The sequence below is a fragment of the Oncorhynchus tshawytscha genome, unplaced genomic scaffold (assembly GCF_018296145.1).
Source record: "Oncorhynchus tshawytscha isolate Ot180627B unplaced genomic scaffold, Otsh_v2.0 Un_contig_3062_pilon_pilon, whole genome shotgun sequence".
NCBI classification, from domain to species: domain Eukaryota; kingdom Metazoa; phylum Chordata; class Actinopteri; order Salmoniformes; family Salmonidae; genus Oncorhynchus; species Oncorhynchus tshawytscha.
Window position 1 is genome coordinate 36,209 of NW_024609754.1, and position 13,245 is coordinate 49,453.

The following is a 13,245-nucleotide window of genomic DNA, read 5'->3' on the forward strand; positions in this document are numbered from 1 at the left end:
CTAGAATAAGGCTCCATGGAAGCTAATACATTATAATAAGGCTCCATGGTAGCTAATACATTATAATAGAATAAGGCTCCATGGTAACTAATACAGAAGAATATAATAAGGCACCATGGTAGCTAATACAGTGGAATAGAATAAGGCACCATGGTAGCTAATACATTATAATAGAATAAGGCTCTTTGGTAGCTAATCCAGTAGAATATGATACGGCTCCATGGTAGATAATAGATTATAGTAGAATAAGGCTCCATGGTAGCTAATACATTATAATAGAATAATGCTCCAAGGTAGCTAATACATTAGAATAGAATAAGGCTCCATGGTAGCTAATACATTATAATAAGGCTCCATGGTAGCTAATACATTATAAAAGAATAAGGCTCCATGGTAGCTAATACATTATGAAAGAATAAGGCTCCATGGTAGCTAATACATTATAGTAAGGCTCCATGGTAGCTAATACATTATAATAGAATAAGGCTCCATGGTAGCTAATACATTATAATAAGGCTCCATGGTAGCTAATACATTAGACTAGAATAAGGCTCCATGGTAGCTAATACATTATAATAAGGCTCCATGGTAGCTAATACATTATAATAGAATAAGGCTCCATGGTAACTAATACAGTAGAATAGAATAAGGCACCATGGTAGCTAATACAGTAGAATAGAATAAGGCTCCATGGTAGCTAATACATTATAATAAGGCTCCATGGTAGCTAATACATTATAGTAAGGCTCCATGGTAGCTAATACATTATAATAGAATAAGGCTCCATGGTAGCTAATACATTATAATAAGGCTCCATGGTAGCTAATACATTATAATAGAATAAGGTTCCATGGTAGCTAATACATTATAATAGAATAAGGCTCTTTGGTAGCTAATCCAGTAGAATATGATACGGCTCCATGGTAGATAATAGATTATAGTAGAATAAGGCTCCATGGTAGCTAATACATTATAATAGAATAATGCTCCAAGGTAGCTAATACATTAGAATAGAATAAGGCTCCATGGTAGCTAATACATTATAATAAGGCTCCATGGTAGCTAATACATTATAAAAGAATAAGGCTCCATGGTAGCTAATACATTATGAAAGAATAAGGCTCCATGGTAGCTAATACATTATAGTAAGGCTCCATGGTAGCTAATACATTATAATAGAATAAGGCTCCATGGTAGCTAATACATTATAATAAGGCTCCATGGTAGCTAATACATTATAATAGAATAAGGCTCCATGGTAGCTAATACATTAGACTAGAATAAGGCTCCATGGTAGCTAATACATTATAATAAGGCTCCATGGTAGCTAATACATTATAATAGAATAAGGCTCCATGGTAACTAATACAGTAGAATAGAATAAGGCACCATGGTAGCTAATACAGTAGAATAGAATAAGGCTCCATGGTAGCTAATACATTATAATAAGGCTCCATGGTAGCTAATACATTATAGTAAGGCTCCATGGTAGCTAATACATTATAATAGAATAAGGCTCCATGGTAGCTAATACATTATAATAAGGCTCCATGGTAGCTAATACATTATAATAGAATAAGGTTCCATGGTAGCTAATACAGTAGAATAGAATAAGGCTCCATGGTAGCTAATACAGTAGAATAGAATAAGGCTCCATGGTAGCTAATACATTATAATAGAAGAAGGCATGGTAGCTATTACATTATAATAGAATAATGCTCCATGGTAGCTAATACATTAGAATATAATAAGGCTCTGGTAGCTAATCCAGTAGAATATGATAAGGCTCCATGGTAGTTAATACATTATAGTAGAATAAGGCTCCATGGTAGCTAATACATTATAATAGAATAATGCTCCATGGTAGCTAATACATTAGAATAGAATAAGGCTCCATGGTAGCTAATACATTATAATAAGGCTCCATGGTAGCTAATACATTATAATAGAATAAGGCTCCATGTTAGCTAATACATTATAATAGAATAAGGCTCCATGGTAGCTAATACATTATAAACATTATAATAAGGCTCCATGGTAGCTAATACATTATAATAGAATAAGGCTCCATGGTAGCTAATACATTATAATAGAATAAGGCTCCATGGTAGCTAATACATTCGACTAGAATAAGGCTCCATGGTAGCTAATACATTATAATAAGGCTCCATGGTAGCTAATACATTATAATAGAATAAGGCTCCATGGTAACTAATACAGTAGAATAGAATAAGGCACCATGGTAGCTAATACAGTAGAGATAGAATAGGGTTCCATGGTAGCTAATACAGTAGAATAGAATAAGGCTCCATGGTAGCTAATACAGTAGAGTAGAATAAGGCTCCATGGTAACTAATACATTAGAATAGAATAAGGCTCCATGGTAGCTAATACATTATATAATAAGGCTCCAAGCTAATACATTATAATATAAAAAGGCATGGTAGCCATGGTCCACGGTAGCTAATACATTATAATAGAATAAGGCTCCATGGCTATTACATTAGCTAATACATTAGAATACATTATAATAAGGCTCCATGGTAGCTAATACATTATAATAGAATAAGGCTCCATGGTAACTAATACAGAAGAATATAATAAGGCACCATGGTAGCTAATACAGTGGAATAGAATAAGGCACCATGGTAGCTAATACATTATAATAGAATAAGGCTCTTTGGTAGCTAATCCAGTAGAATATGATACGGCTCCATGGTAGATAATAGATTATAGTAGAATAAGGCTCCATGGTAGCTAATACATTATAATAGAATAATGCTCCAAGGTAGCTAATACATTAGAATAGAATAAGGCTCCATGGTAGCTAATACATTATAATAAGGCTCCATGGTAGCTAATACATTATAAAAGAATAAGGCTCCATGGTAGCTAATACATTATGAAAGAATAAGGCTCCATGGTAGCTAATACATTATAGTAAGGCTCCATGGTAGCTAATACATTATAATAGAATAAGGCTCCATGGTAGCTAATACATTATAATAAGGCTCCATGGTAGCTAATACATTATAATAGAATAAGGCTCCATGGTAGCTAATACATTAGACTAGAATAAGGCTCCATGGTAGCTAATACATTATAATAAGGCTCCATGGTAGCTAATACATTATAATAGAATAAGGCTCCATGGTAACTAATACAGTAGAATAGAATAAGGCACCATGGTAGCTAATACAGTAGAATAGAATAAGGCTCCATGGTAGCTAATACATTATAATAAGGCTCCATGGTAGCTAATACATTATAGTAAGGCTCCATGGTAGCTAATACATTATAATAGAATAAGGCTCCATGGTAGCTAATACATTATAATAAGGCTCCATGGTAGCTAATACATTATAATAGAATAAGGTTCCATGGTAGCTAATACATTATAATAGAATAAGGCTCTTTGGTAGCTAATCCAGTAGAATATGATACGGCTCCATGGTAGATAATAGATTATATAGAATAAGGCTCCATGGTAGCTAATACATTATAATAGAATAATGCTCCAAGGTAGCTAATACATTAGAATAGAATAAGGCTCCATGGTAGCTAATACATTATAATAAGGCTCCATGGTAGCTAATACATTATAAAAGAATAAGGCTCCATGGTAGCTAATACATTATGAAAGAATAAGGCTCCATGGTAGCTAATACATTATAGTAAGGCTCCATGGTAGCTAATACATTATAATAGAATAAGGCTCCATGGTAGCATTATAATAAGGCTCCATGGTAGCTAATACATTATAATAGAATAAGGCTCCATGGTAGCTAATACATTAGATAGAATAAGGCTCCATGGTAGCTAATACATTATAATAAGGCTCCATGGTAGCTAATACATTATAATAGAATAAGGCTCCATGGTAACTAATACAGTAGAATAGAATAAGGCACCATGGTAGCTAATACAGTAGAATAGAATAAGGCTCCAATAGCTAATACATTATAATAAGGCTCCATGGTAGCTAATACATTATAATAAGGCTCCATGGTAGCTAATACATTATAATAGAATAAGGCTCCATGGTAGCTAATACATTATAATAACATGGTAGCTAATACATTATAATAGAATAAGGTTCCATGGTAGCTAATACAGTAGAATAGAATAAGGCTCCATGGTAGCTAATACAGTAGAATAGAATAAGGCTCCATGGTAGCTAATACATTATAATAGAAGAAGGCATGGTAGCTAATACAGTAGAATAGAATAAGGCTCCATGGTAACTAATACATTATAATAGAATAAGGCTCCATGGTAGCTAATACATTATAATATAATAAGGCTCCATGGTAACTAATACATTATAATAGAATAAGGCTCCATGGTAGCTAATACATTATAATATAATAAGGCTCCATGGTAACTAATACATTATAATATAATAAGGCTCCATGGTAGCTAATACATTATAATATAATAAGGCTCCATGGTAGCTAATACATTATAATATAATAAGGCTCCATGGTAGCTAATACATTAGAGTAGAATAAGGCTCCATGGTAGCTAATACATTATAATAAGGCTCCATGGTAGCTAATACATTATAATAGAATAAGGCTCCATGGTAACTAATACAGTAGAATAGAATAAGGCACCATGGTAGCTAATACAGTAGAATAGAATAAGGTTCCATGGTAGCTAATACAGTAGAATAGAATAAGGCTCCATGGTAGCTAATACAGTAGAGTAGAATAAGGCTCCATGGTAACTAATACATTAGAATAGAATAAGGCTCCATGGTAGCTAATACATTATAATAGAATAAGGCTCCATGGTGGTAGCTAATACATTATAATAGAATAAGCCTCCATGGTAGCTAATACATTAGAATAGAATAAAGCTCCATGGTAGCTAATACATTATAATAGAATAAGGCTCCATGGTAGCTAATACAGAAGAATATAATAAGGCTCCATGGTAGCTAATACATTATAATAGAATAAGGCTCCATGGTAGCTAATACATTATAATAGAATAAGGCTCCATGGTAGCTAATACATTATAAACATTATAATAAGGCTCCATGGTAGCTAATACATTATAATAGAATAAGGCTCCATGGTAGCTAATACATTATAATAGAATAAGGCTCCATGGTAGCTAATACATTCGACTAGAATAAGGCTCCATGGTAGCTAATACATTATAATAAGGCTCCATGGTAGCTAATACATTATAATAGAATAAGGCTCCATGGTAACTAATACAGTAGAATAGAATAAGGCACCATGGTAGCTAATACAGTAGAATAGAATAGGGTTCCATGGTAGCTAATACAGTAGAATAGAATAAGGCTCCATGGTAGCTAATACAGTAGAGTAGAATAAGGCTCCATGGTAACTAATACATTAGAATAGAATAAGGCTCCATGGTAGCTAATACATTATAATAGAAGAAGGCTCCATGGTGGTAGCTAATACATTATAATAGAATAAGCCTCCATGGTAGCTAATACATTAGAATAGAATAAAGCTCCATGGTAGCTAATACATTATAATAGAATAAGGCTCCATGGTAACTAATACAGAAGAATATAATAAGGCACCATGGTAGCTAATACAGTGGAATAGAATAAGGCACCATGGTAGCTAATACATTATAATAGAATAAGGCTCTTTGGTAGCTAATCCAGTAGAATATGATACGGCTCCATGGTAGATAATAGATTATAGTAGAATAAGGCTCCATGGTAGCTAATACATTATAATAGAATAATGCTCCAAGGTAGCTAATACATTAGAATAGAATAAGGCTCCATGGTAGCTAATACATTATAATAAGGCTCCATGGTAGCTAATACATTATAAAAGAATAAGGCTCCATGGTAGCTAATACATTATGAAAGAATAAGGCTCCATGGTAGCTAATACATTATATAAGGCTCCATGGTAGCTAATACATTATAATAGAATAAGGCTCCATGGTAGCTAATACATTATAATAAGGCTCCATGGTAGCTAATACATTATAATAGAATAAGGCTCCATGGTAGCTAATACATTATAATAGAATAAGGCTCCATGGTAGCTAATACATTATAATAATGCTCCATGGTAGCTAATACATTATAATAGAATAAGGCTCCATGGTAGCTAATACAGTAGAATAGAATAAGACTCCATGGTAGCTAATACAGTAGAGTAGAATAAGGCTCCAAGTTAGCTAATACATTATAATATAATAAGGCTCCATGGTAGCTAATACAGTATAATAGAATAAGGCACCATGGTAGCTAATACATTATAATAAGGCTCCATGGTAGCTAATACATTATAATAGAATAAGGCTCCATGGTAGCTAATACATTATAATAGAATAAGGCTCCATGGTAGCTAATCCAGTAGAATATGATAAGGCTCCATGGTAGATAACATTATAATAGAATAAGGCTCCATGGTAGCTAATACATTATAATAGAATAAGGCTCCATGGTAGCTAATACATTATAATAGAATAAGGCTCCATGGTAGCTAATACATTATAATAAGGCTCCATGGTAGCTAATACATTATAATAGAATAAGGCTCCATGGTAGCTAATACATTATGAATAGAATAAGGCTCCATGGTAGCTAATACATTATAGTAAGGCTCCATGGTAGCTAATACATTATAATAGAATAAGGCTCCATGGTAGCTAATACATTATAATAAGGCTCCATGGTAGCTAATACATTATAATAGAATAAGGCTCCATGGTAGCTAATACATTAGAATAGAATAAGGCTCCATGGTAGCTAATACATTATAATAAGGCTCCATGGTAGCTAATACATTATAATAGAATAAGGCTCCATGGTAACTAATACAGTATATAGAATAGAATAAGGAATAAGGCCATGGTAGCTAATACATTAGAATAGAATAAGGCTCCATGGTAGCTAATACATTATAATAGAATAAGGCTCCATGGTAGCTAATACATTATAATAAGGCTCCATGGTAGCTAATACATTATAATAGAATAAGGTTCCATGGTAGCTAATACAGTAGAATAGAATAAGGCTCCATGGTAGCTAATACAGTAGAATAGAATAAGGCTCCATGGTAGCTAATACATTATAATAGAAGAAGGCATGGTAGCTATTACATTATAATAGAATAATGCTCCATGGTAGCTAATACATTAGAATATAATAAGGCTCTGTGGTAGCTAATCCAGTAGAATATGATAAGGCTCCATGGTAGTTAATACATTATAGTAGAATAAGGCTCCATGGTAGCTAATACATTATAATAGAATAATGCTCCATGGTAGCTAATACATTTAGAATAAGGCTCCATGGTAGCTAATACATTATAATAAGGCTCCATGGTAGCTAATACATTATAATAGAATAAGGCTCCATGTTAGCTAATACATTATAATAGAATAAGGCTCCATGGTAGCTAATACATTATAAACATTATAATAAGGCTCCATGGTAGCTAATACATTATAATAGAATAAGGCTCCATGGTAGCTAATACATTATAATAGAATAAGGCTCCATGGTAGCTAATACATTCGACTAGAATAAGGCTCCATGGTAGCTAATACATTATAATAAGGCTCCATGGTAGCTAATACATTATAATAGAATAAGGCTCCATGGTAACTAATACAGTAGAATAGAATAAGGCACCATGGTAGCTAATACAGTAGAATAGAATAGGGTTCCATGGTAGCTAATACAGTAGAATAGAATAAGGCTCCATGGTAGCTAATACAGTAGAGTAGAATAAGGCTCCATGGTAACTAATACATTAGAATAGAATAAGGCTCCATGGTAGCTAATACATTATAATAGAAGAAGGCTCCATGGTGGTAGCTAATACATTATAATAGAATAAGCCTCCATGGTAGCTAATACATTAGAATAGAATAAAGCTCCATGGTAGCTAATACATTATAATAGAATAAGGCTCCATGGTAACTAATACAGAAGAATATAATAAGGCACCATGGTAGCTAATACAGTGGAATAGAATAAGGCACCATGGTAGCTAATACATTATAATAGAATAAGGCTCTTTGGTAGCTAATCCAGTAGAATATGATACGGCTCCATGGTAGATAATAGATTATAGTAGAATAAGGCTCCATGGTAGCTAATACATTATAATAGAATAATGCTCCAAGGTAGCTAATACATTAGAATAGAATAAGGCTCCATGGTAGCTAATACATTATAATAAGGCTCCATGGTAGCTAATACATTATAAAAGAATAAGGCTCCATGGTAGCTAATACATTATGAAAGAATAAGGCTCCATGGTAGCTAATACATTATAGTAAGGCTCCATGGTAGCTAATACATTATAATAGAATAAGGCTCCATGGTAGCTAATACATTATAATAAGGCTCCATGGTAGCTAATACATTATAATAGAATAAGGCTCCATGGTAGCTAATACATTAGACTAGAATAAGGCTCCATGGTAGCTAATACATTATAATAAGGCTCCATGGTAGCTAATACATTATAATAGAATAAGGCTCCATGGTAACTAATACAGTAGAATAGAATAAGGCACCATGGTAGCTAATACAGTAGAATAGAATAAGGCTCCATGGTAGCTAATACATTATAATAAGGCTCCATGGTAGCTAATACATTATAGTAAGGCTCCATGGTAGCTAATACATTATAATAGAATAAGGCTCCATGGTAGCTAATACATTATAAGGCTCCATGGTAGCTAATACATTATAATAGAATAAGGTTCCATGGTAGCTAATACATTATAATAGAATAAGGCTCTTTGGTAGCTAATCCAGTAGAATATGATACGGCTCCATGGTAGATAATAGATTATAGTAGAATAAGGCTCCATGGTAGCTAATACATTATAATAGAATAATGCTCCAAGGTAGCTAATACATTAGAATAGAATAAGGCTCCATGGTAGCTAATACATTATAATAAGGCTCCATGGTAGCTAATACATTATAAAAGAATAAGGCTCCATGGTAGCTAATACATTATGAAAGAATAAGGCTCCATGGTAGCTAATACATTATAGTAAGGCTCCATGGTAGCTAATACATTATAATAGAATAAGGCTCCATGGTAGCTAATACATTATAATAAGGCTCCATGGTAGCTAATACATTATAATAGAATAAGGCTCCATGGTAGCTAATACATTAGACTAGAATAAGGCTCCATGGTAGCTAATACATTATAATAAGGCTCCATGGTAGCTAATACATTATAATAGAATAAGGCTCCATGGTAACTAATACAGTATAATAGAATAAGGCACCATGGTAGCTAATACAGTAGAATAGAATAAGGCTCCATGGTAGCTAATACATTATAATAAGGCTCCATGGTAGCTAATACATTATAGTAAGGCTCCATGGTAGCTAATACATTATAATAGAATAAGGCTCCATGGTAGCTAATACATTATAATAAGGCTCCATGGTAGCTAATACATTATAATAGAATAAGGTTCCATGGTAGCTAATACAGTAGAATAGAATAAGGCTCCATGGTAGCTAATACAGTAGAATAGAATAAGGCTCCATGGTAGCTAATACATTATAATAGAAGAAGGCTCCATGGTAGCTATTACATTATAATAGAATAATGCTCCATGGTAGCTAATACATTAGAATATAATAAGGCTCTGTGGTAGCTAATCCAGTAGAATATGATAAGGCTCCATGGTAGTTATACATTATAGTAGAATAAGGCTCCATGGTAGCTAATACATTATAATAGAATAATGCTCCATGGTAGCTAATACATTAGAATAGAATAAGGCTCCATGGTAGCTAATACATTATAATAAGGCTCCATGGTAGCTAATACATTATAATAGAATAAGGCTCCATGTTAGCTAATACATTATAATAGAATAAGGCTCCATGGTAGCTAATACATTATAAACATTATAATAAGGCTCCATGGTAGCTAATACATTATAATAGAATAAGGCTCCATGGTAGCTAATACATTATAATAGAATAAGGCTCCATGGTAGCTAATACATTCGACTAGAATAAGGCTCCATGGTAGCTAATACATTATAATAAGGCTCCATGGTAGCTAATACATTATAATAGAATAAGGCTCCATGGTAACTAATACAGTAGAATAGAATAAGGCACCATGGTAGCTAATACAGTAGAATAGAATAGGGTTCCATGGTAGCTAATACAGTAGAATAGAATAAGGCTCCATGGTAGCTAATACAGTAGAGTAGAATAAGGCTCCATGGTAACTAATACATTAGAATAGAATAAGGCTCCATGGTAGCTAATACATTATAATAGAAGAAGGCTCCATGGTGGTAGCTAATACATTATAATAGAATAAGGCTCCATGGTAGCTAATACATTAGAATAGAATAAAGCTCCATGGTAGCTAATACATTATAATAGAATAAGGCTCCATGGTAACTAATACAGAAGAATATAATAAGGCACCATGGTAGCTAATACAGTGGAATAGAATAAGGCACCATGGTAGCTAATACATTATAATAGAATAAGGCTCTTTGGTAGCTAATACAGTAGAATATGAACGGCTCCATGGTAGATAATAGATTATAGTAGAATAAGGCTCCATGGTAGCTAATACATTATAATAGAATAATGCTCCAAGGTAGCTAATACATTAGAATAGAATAAGGCTCCATGGTAGCTAATACATTATAATAAGGCTCCATGGTAGCTAATACATTATAAAAGAATAAGGCTCCATGGTAGCTAATACATTATGAAAGAATAAGGCTCCATGGTAGCTAATACATTATAGTAAGGCTCCATGGTAGCTAATACATTATAATAGAATAAGGCTCCATGGTAGCTAATACATTATAATAAGGCTCCATGGTAGCTAATACATTATAATAGAATAAGGCTCCATGGTAGCTAATACATTAGACTAGAATAAGGCTCCATGGTAGCTAATACATTATAATAAGGCTCCATGGTAGCTAATACATTATAATAGAATAAGGCTCCATGTAACTAATACAGTAGAATAGAATAAGGCACCATGGTAGCTAATACAGTAGAATAGAATAAGGCTCCATGGTAGCTAATACATTATAATAAGGCTCCATGGTAGCTAATACATTATAATAGAACAAGGCTCTATGGTAGCTAATACAGTAGAGTAGAATAAGGCTCCAAGTTAGCTAATACATTATAATATAATAAGGCTCCATGGTAGCTAATACAGTAGAATAGAATAAGGCTCCATGGTAGCTAATACATTAGAATATGATAAGGCTCCATGGTAGCTAATACATTATGATAGAATAAGGCTCCATGGTAGCTAATACATTATGAAAGAATAAGGCTCCATGGTAGCTAATACATTATATAAGGCTCCATGGTAGCTAATACATTATTAGAATAAGGCTCCATGGTAGCTAATACATTATAATAAGGCTCCATGGTAGCTAATACATTATAATAGAATAAGGCTCCATGGTAGCTAATACATTAGACTAGAATAAGGCTCCATGGTAGCTAATACATTATAATAAGGCTCCATGGTAGCTAATACATTATAATAGAATAAGGCTCCATGGTAACTAATACAGTAGAATAGAATAAGGCACCATGGTAGCTAATACAGTAGAATAGAATAAGGCTCCATGGTAGCTAATACATTATAATAAGGCTCCATGGTAGCTAATACATTATAGTAAGGCTCCATGGTAGCTAATACATTATAATAGAATAAGGCTCCATGGTAGCTAATACATTATAATAAGGCTCCATGGTAGCTAATACATTATAATAGAATAAGGTTCCATGGTAGCTAATACATTATAATAGAATAAGGCTCTTTGGTAGCTAATCCAGTAGAATATGATACGGCTCCATGGTAGATAATAGATTATAGTAGAATAAGGCTCCATGGTAGCTAATACATTATAATAGAATAATGCTCCAAGGTAGCTAATACATTAGAATAGAATAAGGCTCCATGGTAGCTAATACATTATAATAAGGCTCCATGGTAGCTAATACATTATAAAAGAATAAGGCTCCATGGTAGCTAATACATTATGAAAGAATAAGGCTCCATGGTAGCTAATACATTATAGTAAGGCTCCATGGTAGCTAATACATTATAATAGAATAAGGCTCCATGGTAGCTAATACATTATAATAAGGCTCCATGGTAGCTAATACATTATAATAGAATAAGGCTCCATGGTAGCTAATACATTAGACTAGAATAAGGCTCCATGGTAGCTAATACATTATAATAAGGCTCCATGGTAGCTAATACATTATAATAGAATAAGGCTCCATGGTAACTAATACAGTATAATAGAATAAGGCACCATGGTAGCTAATACAGTAGAATAGAATAAGGCTCCATGGTAGCTAATACATTATAATAAGGCTCCATGGTAGCTAATACATTATAGTAAGGCTCCATGGTAGCTAATACATTATAATAGAATAAGGCTCCATGGTAGCTAATACATTATAATAAGGCTCCATGGTAGCTAATACATTATAATAGAATAAGGTTCCATGGTAGCTAATACAGTAGAATAGAATAAGGCTCCATGGTAGCTAATACAGTAGAATAGAATAAGGCTCCATGGTAGCTAATACATTATAATAGAAGAAGGCATGGTAGCTATTACATTATAATAGAATAATGCTCCATGGTAGCTAATACATTAGAATATAATAAGGCTCTGTGGTAGCTAATCCAGTAGAATATGATAAGGCTCCATGGTAGTTAATACATTATAGTAGAATAAGGCTCCATGGTAGCTAATACATTATAATAGAATAATGCTCCATGGTAGCTAATACATTAGAATAGAATAAGGCTCCATGGTAGCTAATACATTATAATAAGGCTCCATGGTAGCTAATACATTATAATAGAATAAGGCTCCATGTTAGCTAATACATTATAATAGAATAAGGCTCCATGGTAGCTAATACATTATAAACATTATAATAAGGCTCCATGGTAGCTAATACATTATAATAGAATAAGGCTCCATGGTAGCTAATACATTATAATAGAATAAGGCTCCATGGTAGCTAATACATTCGACTAGAATAAGGCTCCATGGTAGCTAATACATTATAATAAGGCTCCATGGTAGCTAATACATTATAATAGAATAAGGCTCCATGGTAACTAATACAGTAGAATAGAATAAGGCACCATGGTAGCTAATCAGTAGAATAGAATAGGGTTCCATGGTAGCTAATACAGTAGAATAGAATAAGGCTCCATG